We start from the raw sequence: 12,083 nt of genomic DNA on the forward strand, positions 1-12,083 counted from the left end.
TAATTTCAGGTTGCCCTCCTGAAAATGCCCTTTTTGTAACCCCAGCTTTCTGCCTTCTATTAGTTTGCCAATCCTCTCTCCACATAAATAAATACGCACAACACAGTGGGCTCTTATTTTGTTAAGTAGTTCCATGTGTGGTACCTTATAGAATGCCTTTTGGAAATTTAAATATGTTACATTTTCTGGTTCCCCTTTATCTAACCAGCCTATTACCACCTCAAACTTAATCCCTCATAGTTTACTTTCTCCAATTTTATTATTTCTGGTCATCTTTTCTTGGCTTTTAAAAATTCCCAATCTTCTGATTTACTTTTAAGCTTTGCCAAATTGTGTTTTGTCTTTCAATGAGATGTTATCCATAACTTTCCTAGTTAGCCATGATTGATTTATCCCCTTCCTAGAGTTCTCCTTCCTCCCTAGGATATATCTTTGTTGTGAGGCATGAATTATTTTCTTAAATATCTGCCCATGTTCTTCAACCTTTCTGCTATACACATTTTCCAGTCCACTGCAGCCAATTCTGACCTCAGTCCCATGTAATTACTTCAGTTTTAGTACAGTGTTTCCAAACCAAGTTTCTTGCGTTCAAACTGAATGCTAAATTCTACCGTGTTATCCTCACTGTTCCCCAGGGGATCCTTGAGCCTGAGATAACTTATTAAACCTGCCTCCTTATCCATTACCAGATTCAAAATAGCCTGATGCCAGGCTGGATCCACAACATATTGTTCTCGAAACTATTTTGATTCACTCCATAAATTCTTCCTCATGGCTATCTCTGCCAATTTGCTTTTTCCAATCTGTATGAAGGTTCAAGTCACTCGTGATTAATGTCCTGCCTTTTTTTATATGTCCTTATTATCTCCTTATTTCCTCTGTGAACCACAAAACAGCTATTGTTAGGGGCCTATACACTACTCCCACTAGTATCTTCGCCTTTGTTGTTTCTTACCTGCACCTATATGGATCCTGCATGTCTGATCCAAGATCATTTCTCACTAAGATACTTATTCCATTTTGTCCTGACAAATTTACCCCATCACCCTTCCAAAAGGTCACATACCCTTGAATATTTAGTTCACAGCTCCAATCCCCTTGTTACCAGTTTTGTAATGGTTTTAACACACTCATGCTTTAATTCCCTTGAGATTGTAACAGAAAATGCAGAAATCAGCAAAAGCATGGATCGACCAGTTCCCAACCAGCATTGTTAGTTCCTGGATCGTAAACAGTGATAGCCCATATCAAAGGAAAAAAGTATGCATTTCTCATAAGATTATAAAAGATTGGAGCATGAATTGGCCATTCAGCTTACTATATCCAGCTGAGGTGGCAGGCAGAGTCTCTTGGGTAATCTGATTATTGTAACTGCACTTCCCTGCCACCTCCATAGCACTAATGTTTCTGATAGGCATATGTTGAATTAGGTACTTTCAGTGATTTACAATTGTTAATTGTAAATCCATCATTTAATGCAAATGCCAGTTTCCACCTTTCCTTCTGGAGCTTTTCCCTGTCTAGAATCCAACCTGTCTGGAGCAGATGGGACTTGAACCTGGGCCTCTTGTCGTAGAGTTAGGGGTACTACCACTGCACCAAGATAATCCCTCTTTTACAAAGAAATGCCAGTAGATACTTTTCTAATCAACCTGTCCAGGCATGTTATAACACATCTGGGGTAAGTTGGACTTGAACTTGGACCTGCTGTCCCAGTGGGGATACTGATACCGCACCACAAGAATCCTAAGAACCCAACACTTTTTCGGTTCAATAAGGTTATCATGTACTTATTTATTTAGAAGCTCTGCTGATTCCAATCAACATCAGATCTTTGGGTAGTTTCAATCGGATTGAATCAGCCTGAAGCCTTCATTGTTGTCAGGCCGAACAGCTGGCTGAAGTTGCCTGCGGTCTGCATCAGCTGTTCGCATTGTTAACAGTTTTGTGTATAAGATTACACCACGTTTCACATTTCTCAGTGTATCAGCAACTGGAAAGTAGGAGATTTCAGGCAGCTTCAAGGATCTTTGTTATTTTAGCCAATCTGTTCAGATATGTTGTGCCACACCTCCAGGGCAGCGAGACTTGAACTTGGACTTTCTGTCCCAGAGGTAGTGACAGTACCACCCTAAGAACCAACTCTTTCTTTTTTTCTTTTTTCTGTTCAGAAATGCTATTACACAAGAAACCAATACTTTTATTTTGAAGAGGTTCATGAGTCGGTACATTGACATATTTTATCCCCAACATCTTCATGCTTCTCCTAGGCCAGTGTGTTCTTTCTGAGGTATGGGACACAAAGCTGATATTCAAGACTTCAGAGGAGTTTGATAAAACCACTGCACAGCGTTCACAGTATTTGTCTTTTTTTTGATCAGTCTATTCTGAAATGTAATGAAACACATTTGGAGCAGGTCTTCTGGTTCAGAGGGAGGAGCACTACCACTATGTCATATGACTCCTAAGAGCCCAGCTCCTGTTTTTTAAATACAAAAATTTTATTCAGAGAATTCTGCGCATAATCATAATTCACTAGAGTCAAACTGATACAGTGTTACAGGGATGCTTTGACCAGGAACCCAGTTCTTCCTTTTTTGCCTTTTATCCAGCAATGCTGTTACACACCGCTGACTGTTTTATTTTACTACCCTCAAATTAAGAGCCCACCTCTGATATTTTCTAATCACCCTGTTCAGAGATTACACACCTCTGGAACAGATAAGACTTGAACTTAGGCTCAGAGAAAGGGACACTGCCACTGTGTCACAAGAGCCTGAACCCAGCTATTAAAAGTCCAATGACCATCAGCTTTGGGGTTGTTTTGGTTGACCTTCAAAGGGAACTGCATTTCAATCTGTGACACTCAGCTCTCTTTTAATAGATCAAAAATCTCTCCAACCCTGCATTTCACAGTCTCGGAATGTTCCAATTTACAAAGAGTGAAGCAACTTTTTGAAATGTAGTTACTATCATAATGTTTGAATGCAGCAGTTATGTATAGCAAGCCACCACCTATAACAGGAAGATTAACAAGGAGACAAAGGGATTGTGGTATTTCCACTGAACTAATCGAACAGTTACAAGCTAATGTTCTTGGGCCAAGTGTTCAAATTCGACCAAAGCAGCAGCAGCTGCTGGTGGAATTTAAAACAATTAATAAAATCTACAATTAACAGCTCATTTCAGTATTGGTGACCCTGTAATGGTTATCGATTGCTATAAAAGCCTATGTGGTTCGCTAATATTCTTCAGGGAATGAAATCTGCTATCCTTACTTGGTCTAGCTGACATATAACCCCAAACCTCTATAAATGTGGCCGACTCTTAATTATTCTCTGAAATAGCCAAACAAACAAACTATGAACTAAACCTTGCAATTTAAGGACAATTAGGGATGGGCACCACATTGTTGGCCCTGCCAATGATGCTGCCGTCTCATGAATCAATAAAGAAAATAAAAATTACCAAATAATCTACTTTTAGGTTTTCAACAAAAAATAAGTATTGGTCAGAATACCCTTGCTGTTCTGCAAAATCATTCCAAGGGATCTATTACATCTACCTAAGAGGGCAGACCAGGGCTTGGTTTAACATCTCATACATAAGACCACCTCTGACAGTGCAGCACTCTATATAAAGGCATTTAGTCATTTAGAACTTTGGAACATGAATAATGCTGAAAAAGGATGTATTTTGTTGAAGCTTTCAGCTTGCACTCATCAGAACAGTTTGCAATACCAAAGTCAAGGGAAAGCAATGTTTATTGTGTATGAGAGGAGAGTGCTGATTGATTACCAAAGGGATTCTGATCATACACGCACTCTATTTGTTTCAACAGTACAAAATAGCTGACAGCTATTCTCTGGTTCACATCTAAGGGCAATGTCTTGATCAATTAGAGTCAACCTGCATGTTTAAAACTTAAGCTGGGTGGAAAGATGTTGTATGAAGCAGATGCAGAGATGTTGAAGTATGATTTGGACAGGCTGAGTGATTGGCAAATGCATGGCAGATGCAGCTTAATGTGGCTAAATGTGAGGTTACACTTTGGTAGCAAAAATAGGAGGGAGATTATTATTTGAGTTGCTGTAAATTGAGAGAGGGAATGTTCAGCAAGACTTGGGCATATTTGTGCACCAGTCGCTGAACGTAAGTGAGTGGTGTAGCAGATACTAAAGAAGGCAAATGTATAAAGAAGGCCTTCATTATGAGAGGATTTGAGTACAGAGCCGAGGATGTCTTGCTGCAATTATACAGGGCATTGGTGAGGCCGTACCGAGAATATTGTGTGCATTTTTGGTCTCTATCTAGGAAGGATGTTCTTGCTATACAGGGAGTACAGCAAAGGTTTGCCAGATGGATTCTTCGGATGGTAGAATTGTCGTATGAGGAGAGATTGAGTCAGTAAGGATTGTATTCGTTGGAATTAAGAAGAATGAAGGGAAACCTCACAGCAACCTATAACATTCTAACAGAACTAGACAGATTAGATGCAGGATGGATGTTCCTAATGGTGGATACGTCCAGAGCCAGGGGCCATAGTTTAAGAGTAAGAGGTAACCCCTTAGGACTGAGATGAGGAGAAATGTCTTCACCCAGAGAGTGGTGAGCCTGTGAAATTCACTACCACAGAAAGTGGTTGAAGTCAAAACATTGTGTTTTCAAGAAGGAGGTAAATATAGCTCTTGTGGCTGAAGGAATCAAGAAATATGGGGGAGAGTGGGATTAGGTCATTGAGCTCAATGAATGGCGGAGCAGGCTGGAGGGGTTGAATGGCCTACTCCTGCTCCTGTCTTCTATGTTTATGTTTCTGTTACCATAAAGCTTTAACTGATTCATTCTCCATGGCCACACCTCTACCAATCCCTGTTTACTTGCCAACCAGACAGCACTCTCTTCTCATTCGCAATAAGCTTTGAAAAACTGAAGAGTCTGAGTTTAAAGTTGAAATCTAGCCCTGAATGAATGGATCATTGTCCATTCTCAGACTGAAGATCTGAGACCTTCATTTTTTGCATTGAGTCCCTGTTGGATTTTGACTTGTTGATTTTCATACCCCGGGCTGAAGTGTCTTTTTTTTCTTTTATTTACTAGTGAACGGAGAGGTGGAATGATTGTTGATCCTTTAAGGTCAGGATTACCACGTTCTGGCTTTGACCCATCATCGGGAATACCAGGACAGCTTCCTCCTGGTTCAGTCCCACCTGGAGCCAGATTTGACCCATTTGGACCAGTTGGTCCCAGTCGTTCTGGGTAAGTATGAACTTTTTCATATTAATAGAAATTCTCAGGAATTTTTGCAAGTGAAATGTGTCATTGTATTTGTGGAAGCGCAATGTAGGCACAATTATTTCTAACTTGACATGCTTCACTCTGGAATAAATGTTTTGATCTCCAAAGCTCCATTGCTCCCAGCAATATTACCATGTACACTTCAGTGTTTTCTTCAAAAAGAGCATGACTTTGAAAGAATATTGTCTCTAATTGCATCACTGCGTATTTCCATAGTGCAGGAGAGCATAGCAGGAATATTCAGGTCAGGGATGGAAGAGAGTGTGCAATTGAGTTTTGGTTGGCGGGGAGGGGTCAAGTCAGGTGAGAGAGTGTGTGACAAGTGGTGGTGGAGAGACCCGAAAAAAGTGGAGGCGAGAGATGGTGAAATGGACGAGAGTTAGAGGGACAGATGATGCAAGTGGAAAAGAGACAATGGGAGAGAAGCTTGAGGTGGAGAAGAGACACAAGAGAAAGTGGTGAAAAGATAGAGCCGAAGAAGTGAAGAAGACACAACCAAGATTACAGGGCTAAGGGAGCAACAAAAATTGAAGAAAGTATATAGTAACTAAAACAAAGAGAGTGTGACAGACTGGAGTGACAGAATTAGGTAGGAGCAACATTATAGCAAAGAGCAATATGAGGAAGTTGGAGCATAGAGGGAAAGGTGCTCGTAAGGATCCTAGGGTGGTAAGAAATGCAAAATAAATTTTGATTTGTACTTAGCATTCCACAGAATCGGAAATTAGCTGCAGCACTGGAGGTGGCTATGGAGCAATATTCTCTGCTTACATGCGTAAATCACTTTTCATAGAATCTCTACACTGTGGAAGCAGAGCGTTCAGCCCATCGAGTCCACATCGATGCTCCAAAGAGCACTCCACCCAGACCCACCCCCTTACTCTATTCCTGTAACCCCACATTCCCCATGGCTAATTCACCTAACCTGCATATCTTTGGACTGTGGGAGGAAACCAGAGCACCCAGAGGAAACCCACGCAGACCCAGGCAGAATGTGCGATTTCCACACAGACAGTCACCAGAGACTGGAATCGAACCATGGTCCCTGGTGCTGTGAGGCAGCAGTACTATCCACTGAGCCATCGTGCCGCCTGGTCATTAATTAGTCCCACTTTTATTTTTACTACTGTTTTATTATTTATTTACCTTTAGAAGGCCGAGGATTCCCTTTTATGTTAGCTGCCGGTCTCTTCCCATACTTGCTCATTGCTTGTCTTTTTTTCATACTTTCCCTTGGAACTTTCTCTATTCATCTTGATTCTTATCATCTGTGCCCTTTTGCTGCTTCACCTTGTTCCCTATCTTTTTCATCATCTAGGAAGTTCTGGCTTTGTTTGTTTGTTTGTTCCACCTTTCCCTTTCAAGTTTCCACAGCTATGTCCAAACTATCTCCTCTGTAAAGGCACCCCTTTGATCAGTTACAGTTGTGCCTGCCAATCTTTGATTGAACTTAGCCTTGAAGAGATCTATCCTCACTGCATTGAAGTTGATGCGCATCCATTTAATTATATTTATGCTGGAATGTGTCTTGTCCTTTTCTAACTCTTAAGATGCTCTGATTACTGTTCCCTAAATGTTCCCTTCTGATACTTGATTCAGAAAAGGTTATGCCTCTTTTCAGAAACTTATTGATCTAGAGATTCTCCTAAACCCATTTCAGAAACATTTCCCTCTCTCTGCCCTTTACACTATTACTTTCCAAGTTCATGTTAGGACAACAAAACATCAGCCATACGTCTACTCTCATTAAATCTGTTTTGTACAATTCTGTAATTGCCTTGCAAATGCATCCCTCTGTATCTTTCCCACATGATAGAAGCCTATTGGCCAATATATTTTATTGGTACCTTACAGTGCTTTTACTGTGTTTTTTTAACCTCTAATCCGATAGATTCTGTCCTTGATTCCTTGGGACATCCTTGCTCTCCAGCACTGTAGAATTCACTTTAATTAATACTGCTATCCTTCTTTCTTTCTTTACTTCCCTATCTTGCATGAAACCCATGTTTACAGGAGTATTTAGCACCAGTCTTGCCCAAGTCTGAGTCCTGTTTCAGTTCTGTTTTATTCGTTCAGAATTAGATGTGGGCGTTGCTGGCTAGGCCAGCATTTATTGCCCATCCCTAGATGCCCAGAGGGCAGTTAAAAGACAACCACATTGCTGTGGGACTGGAGTTACATGTAGGCCAGACCAGATGAGGATGGCAGTTTCCCTCCCTTAAGGACATTAGTAAACCATTATGAAGTCGAACATGGTGTCCTCAGAGATTGTACGAAAGTTCTATCTCACTGTTGTCTAGCACTGTCACTCTGCCATTAAACAGGCTCTGTAGGTGTAGCTGCTGCATTGGTTACCTATCAATCACTTAATAGAATAATGAAATCATTTTGAGAATCCAAAGCTATTTTCTTCATTCATGGGACGTAAGCATCACTGTCTGGGTCAGAGTTTATTGCCCATCTCTAACTGCTCTTGGAAATGTAGTGGTGAGCTGCCTTTTTGAACTGATGTAATCCTTGTGGTGTACACACACTCAGTGCTGTGAGAGAGGGAGTTTGAGGATTTTGATCTAATGACATGAAGGAATGGTGATATATTTCTAAGTCAGTGTGGTGTGGGGCTTGGAGGGGAACTTGCAGGTGGTAGTGCTCCTGTGTATCTGCTGCCCTGTCCTTCTAGGTGGCAAAGGTTGGAGGTTTGGAAGATGATGTCAAAATACCTTGATGAGTTTTTGAAGTGACTCTTGCAGACTTTGCACACTGCTGCCACTGAAGTGAAAAGAGTGAATGTTGAAGATCGTGGCTAGGGTACCATCTAGCAGGACTGCCTTGCCCTGGATGCTGTAGAGGTTCCTGAATACTATTGGAGTTGCACCTCTCCAGGCAAGAAGTGTGTTTTCCCTTCTAAAAAAAAAAGTCTGCAGAATGCACGAAGTGTTTTTATATGAGACCCACTAGTCACCAATATCTGTTGAGTTAAAAATTTGGCTTAACATTATTGGGCTGAGTGCATCATGCGTTTTTCACTTTATTAATTGAAACCATTGAGTCATTCACTGTAAATGAGCTAAAACTTCTTAAAGGAGTGGAGTAATGAGCATTATGGGTGAAAACTTTAAACATCAGGTGCCAATGTTCCTGTTCACACTGTCTAATTTCCATAACAGTCACATTTCTCAATCTGGATGCTGTCATTGTGCACATATATAGTATAGAGTTTTAGCAGCAATCAGAATGGAAATTTTTGTCGTGTTTTCTACGTGGCTCAGTCTTTTGATGCAGCCTTGTAAATTCCCAGCTATTTTGCCATATGTTGACAGAAGTTCCTTTGTTGCCTGCTGCTGTTCATGCTGTGTGTGCAGCTCAACATAGAAGTTAGTCACTGTAGTCAAACTGAAAGCTTAGTCCTTTGCTGTGGCTTTCATTGGATATGACCTTAAGACCGTAAGACATAGGAGAAGAAGCAGGCCTTTCAGCTTATCAAGTCTGTTCTGCTTTTCAGTAAGATCATGGCTGATCTGCTAATCCTCACCTTCACTTTCCTGTTTTATCCCCATAATCTTTGATTCTCTTGCTAATTAAAAATCTTGTCTGCCTCAACCTTGAATGTATGCAATGACCCAGCCTCCACAGCCCTCTGTGGTAAAGAATTCCGCAGATTCACCAGCCTTTGAGAGAAAGAAAATCCCCTCATCTCTGTTTTAAATGTACGACCCCATATTCTGAGATTATGCCCTGTTGTCGTAGACTCTCCCGCAAGGGGAAACAGTATTATTTCCACATTTACCTTGTCAAGTCCTGTAAGACTCGTGGATGTCTCATTAAAATCGCTGCTCATTCTTCTACGTTCCAGTGGATATAGACACAATCTACTGAACCTCGCCTTATATGATAGTCCCTCCATACCTGGTTATGAGCCTAATGAACCTTCTTTGGACTGCCTCCAATACCAGTGGGAGACAGATAAGAGACCCAAAACTGTTCACAGTGTTCCAGCTGTGGTCTAACTAATGTTACAGAGAATTTTAGTAAACCCTCCCAACTGCTATATTTCATTCCCTTTGAAATAAAGGCCAACATTCCATTTGTCATCCTTATTACCTGCTGTACTTGGTTGCTTGCTTTTTGTGATTCATGGATGAGGACTCCCAAATCCCCCTATTCTGCAGCTTCCAGCAGTCTTTCTCCAATAAAACAATATTCAGTTCCTCTATTCTTTGTGACAAAGTGCATAACCTCTCGTTTCCCCACATTACATTCCATCTGCCAGTTTTTTGGCCACTCACTTAACCTGACTATATCCGTCTGTAGACAGTTTGTGCCATTCTCACTATTGCCTTCCAATCTATTTTTCTGTCATCCACAAACTTGACCACAGTGCATTCATTTTCCTCATCCAGTTATTAACGTCTGTTGTAAATAATTGTGGCCCCAGCACTGATCCTGTGGTTGTCCAATTGTTGCTGGTTGCCATCCTGAAAATGTACCGTATTTCAACTCTGTCTTCCTTTAGTTAGCCAATCCCCTATCCGTCCGAATATACCACCTTCAACACCATGGGCTCTTGTCTTATTAAGTACCTAATGTTAGTTACCTTACTAAATGCCTACTGAAAATCTAAATATTTTATATCTATTGCTTCCCATTTATCTCCTGCTTGTTGCCTCCTCAAAGAACTCTGTTGTTATCTTTTCAACTTCACCCCAATGCTTTCCCTCTGGAAGTGAACTCACTCAGTTGCGGTTCTAGGCATGCCATTTCTGATGGTGTAGTATTCCTGGAGGCTTCTTCACATGTCCATCTACTCCAGCAGGTGAAATAGCTCTCTCTCCTGACTCAGCAATCGTAGTGGGATAGCAACCTTAAACATAACTTGTGTGGTTTGGTGGGAAGCATAAGTGTCTGTGCTTAATGTTTGATTTCTGAATGTTTATGAAATGTTTCTTTTTTTCAGCCCTGATCCGGATCATCTTCCTCCTCCTGGCTATGATGACTTGTTCATGTGATTTTTCTTTCTTCCCCTCGCCTCCCTCCTCACTTAAAACAAGTTGGGTTATAAAGAAAACTTTGGATATAAACCACAACTTTTGGAATCCCGTGGACTTCGCATCTTTTGGTTAAATGAATATTTTATAAACGGTGTAACTTAGCCACTTGATCTGGTGCATTCCTGTTTGACGAAGAGCAGCTTCAGCTGAGCCAATCTCCCTTTGGTAGTGGGGCAAGTGTGATGAACTGAACCGGTGAAACGCTTAAGAGCAGCCAAGTGCTTTATTGTCATATATCTGACACATACTTCCAGTGTGGACTTGTAACCATTTTCCTGCACATTGTTGCAGAGTTGTCACTGTGCTGTGTCTTTGAAGTAGGCAGATTAAATTAAATGCATAAAAACGTTTGAGGTAAATGATCCTGTTAATAAACTGATGTGTAAATGAAAAAATAGTTTGATTGCACTTTGTCACATTGATACACTCATTTTCTTGCTCTGTTCGTAGGGTTTATGAAGAGTTGTTCGTGAATTACTAGAATCTTACAGAACAGAAGGCTACTTGACCCATCATATCTATGCCACTTCTAGAAAGATTTATTCATTTAGTTCCATGATACCCCTGCTTTTTCTCATTCACTCCGCATATCTTTACCCTTCAAGTATTGCCCTGGGGAAAAAAGATTTCTTTTAAAAAAATTAATATATATGCACGTTGTGTTATGGAACCAAAGTCTATTTTGTTTGGCAGTTAACCACCTTGCTTTAAAACTAGGCTGATCATTCATTTTCCTGAGCTAATGTTCCCATTAAAAATAACACATTCTGCTCAGTCCTGGTTTTAATTTCTCCAGATTCCTCACTCTTTGCTGTACTTCAATTCCTTACCACCTCAATTCACAATTCACATACAGAATACTGAATATCTCAAAGACAATACAGTGTGGAGCTGGAGGAACACAGCAGGCCAGGCAACATCAGAAGAGCAGAAAAGTTGACGTTTCGGGTCGGGACCCTTTTCTGAAGAAGGCCTGCTGTGTTCATCCAACTTCACACTGTGTTGTCTCTGACTGCAGCATCTGCAGTTCTTGCTATCACTGAATATCTCAATCTCACTTTGAGCTTGAACAATTGCTTTCAATTTCACTTAAAGCTGAAATAAAATATTTTACAGAATTGTATTTGTGAAATGATTTACAAACATATCCAAACTTCTTTTCTTGTTAAGAGAGAAACATGTTGCAGGGACTAGGAACAAAATAATTCCAACCATACGGATTGGGAGAAGGAATAAGTAATTCAGCTTTTCAAACTTGCTCTGACATTTGATAAACTTCTGACTGTTCTAATTGCGGTCTCGGCTTTAGTTTCCTGTCTAACCCTAACTTTGTAAATAAAGATCTATCAAACCACCAAAAACGCTCAATTACCTTACCTCTGCTGTTCTTTGAGGAAGAGAATTCCACATATCTCTGAGAAAAGAAGTGCTCCTCATCTCGATTTTAATAGGGAGGCTTTACTTTAATAAAATAACACCAGTACATGTGAGCCAGGATGTCTATAAATAGAGATAACAAGGCGTAGAGCTGGATGAACACAGCAGGCCAAGCAGCATCATAGGAGCAGGAAGACTGACGTTTCGGGCCTAGACCCTCTACGAAGAGTTGCAGTGGGAGAGAGATCCCCTGGGGTTTGTCCGGAGGGAAGAGGGTAACTTCTTCAGACTAGGCATCCTTAGAAGAGGCTTCGCAGTGGGGTTAAAATTGTATCAGAGATAGTAGGAACTGCAGATGCTGGA

General features: G+C 40.8%; 1 non-coding gene across 1 annotated transcript; it reads left to right on the plus strand.

Moving 5' to 3' along the window:
* Nucleotides 1–4,922: 4,922 nt before the first annotated feature.
* On the plus strand, nt 4,923–10,738 carry LOC109937929. The gene is made up of 2 exons (XR_007264176.1): nt 4,923–5,256; nt 10,250–10,738. It is a non-coding gene; the product is annotated as an uncharacterized LOC109937929 (transcript).
* Nucleotides 10,739–12,083: the final 1,345 nt, after the last annotated feature.

The sequence above is a fragment of the Rhincodon typus genome, chromosome 19 (assembly GCF_021869965.1).
Source record: "Rhincodon typus isolate 14 chromosome 19, sRhiTyp1.1, whole genome shotgun sequence".
Lineage (NCBI taxonomy): Eukaryota > Metazoa > Chordata > Chondrichthyes > Orectolobiformes > Rhincodontidae > Rhincodon > Rhincodon typus.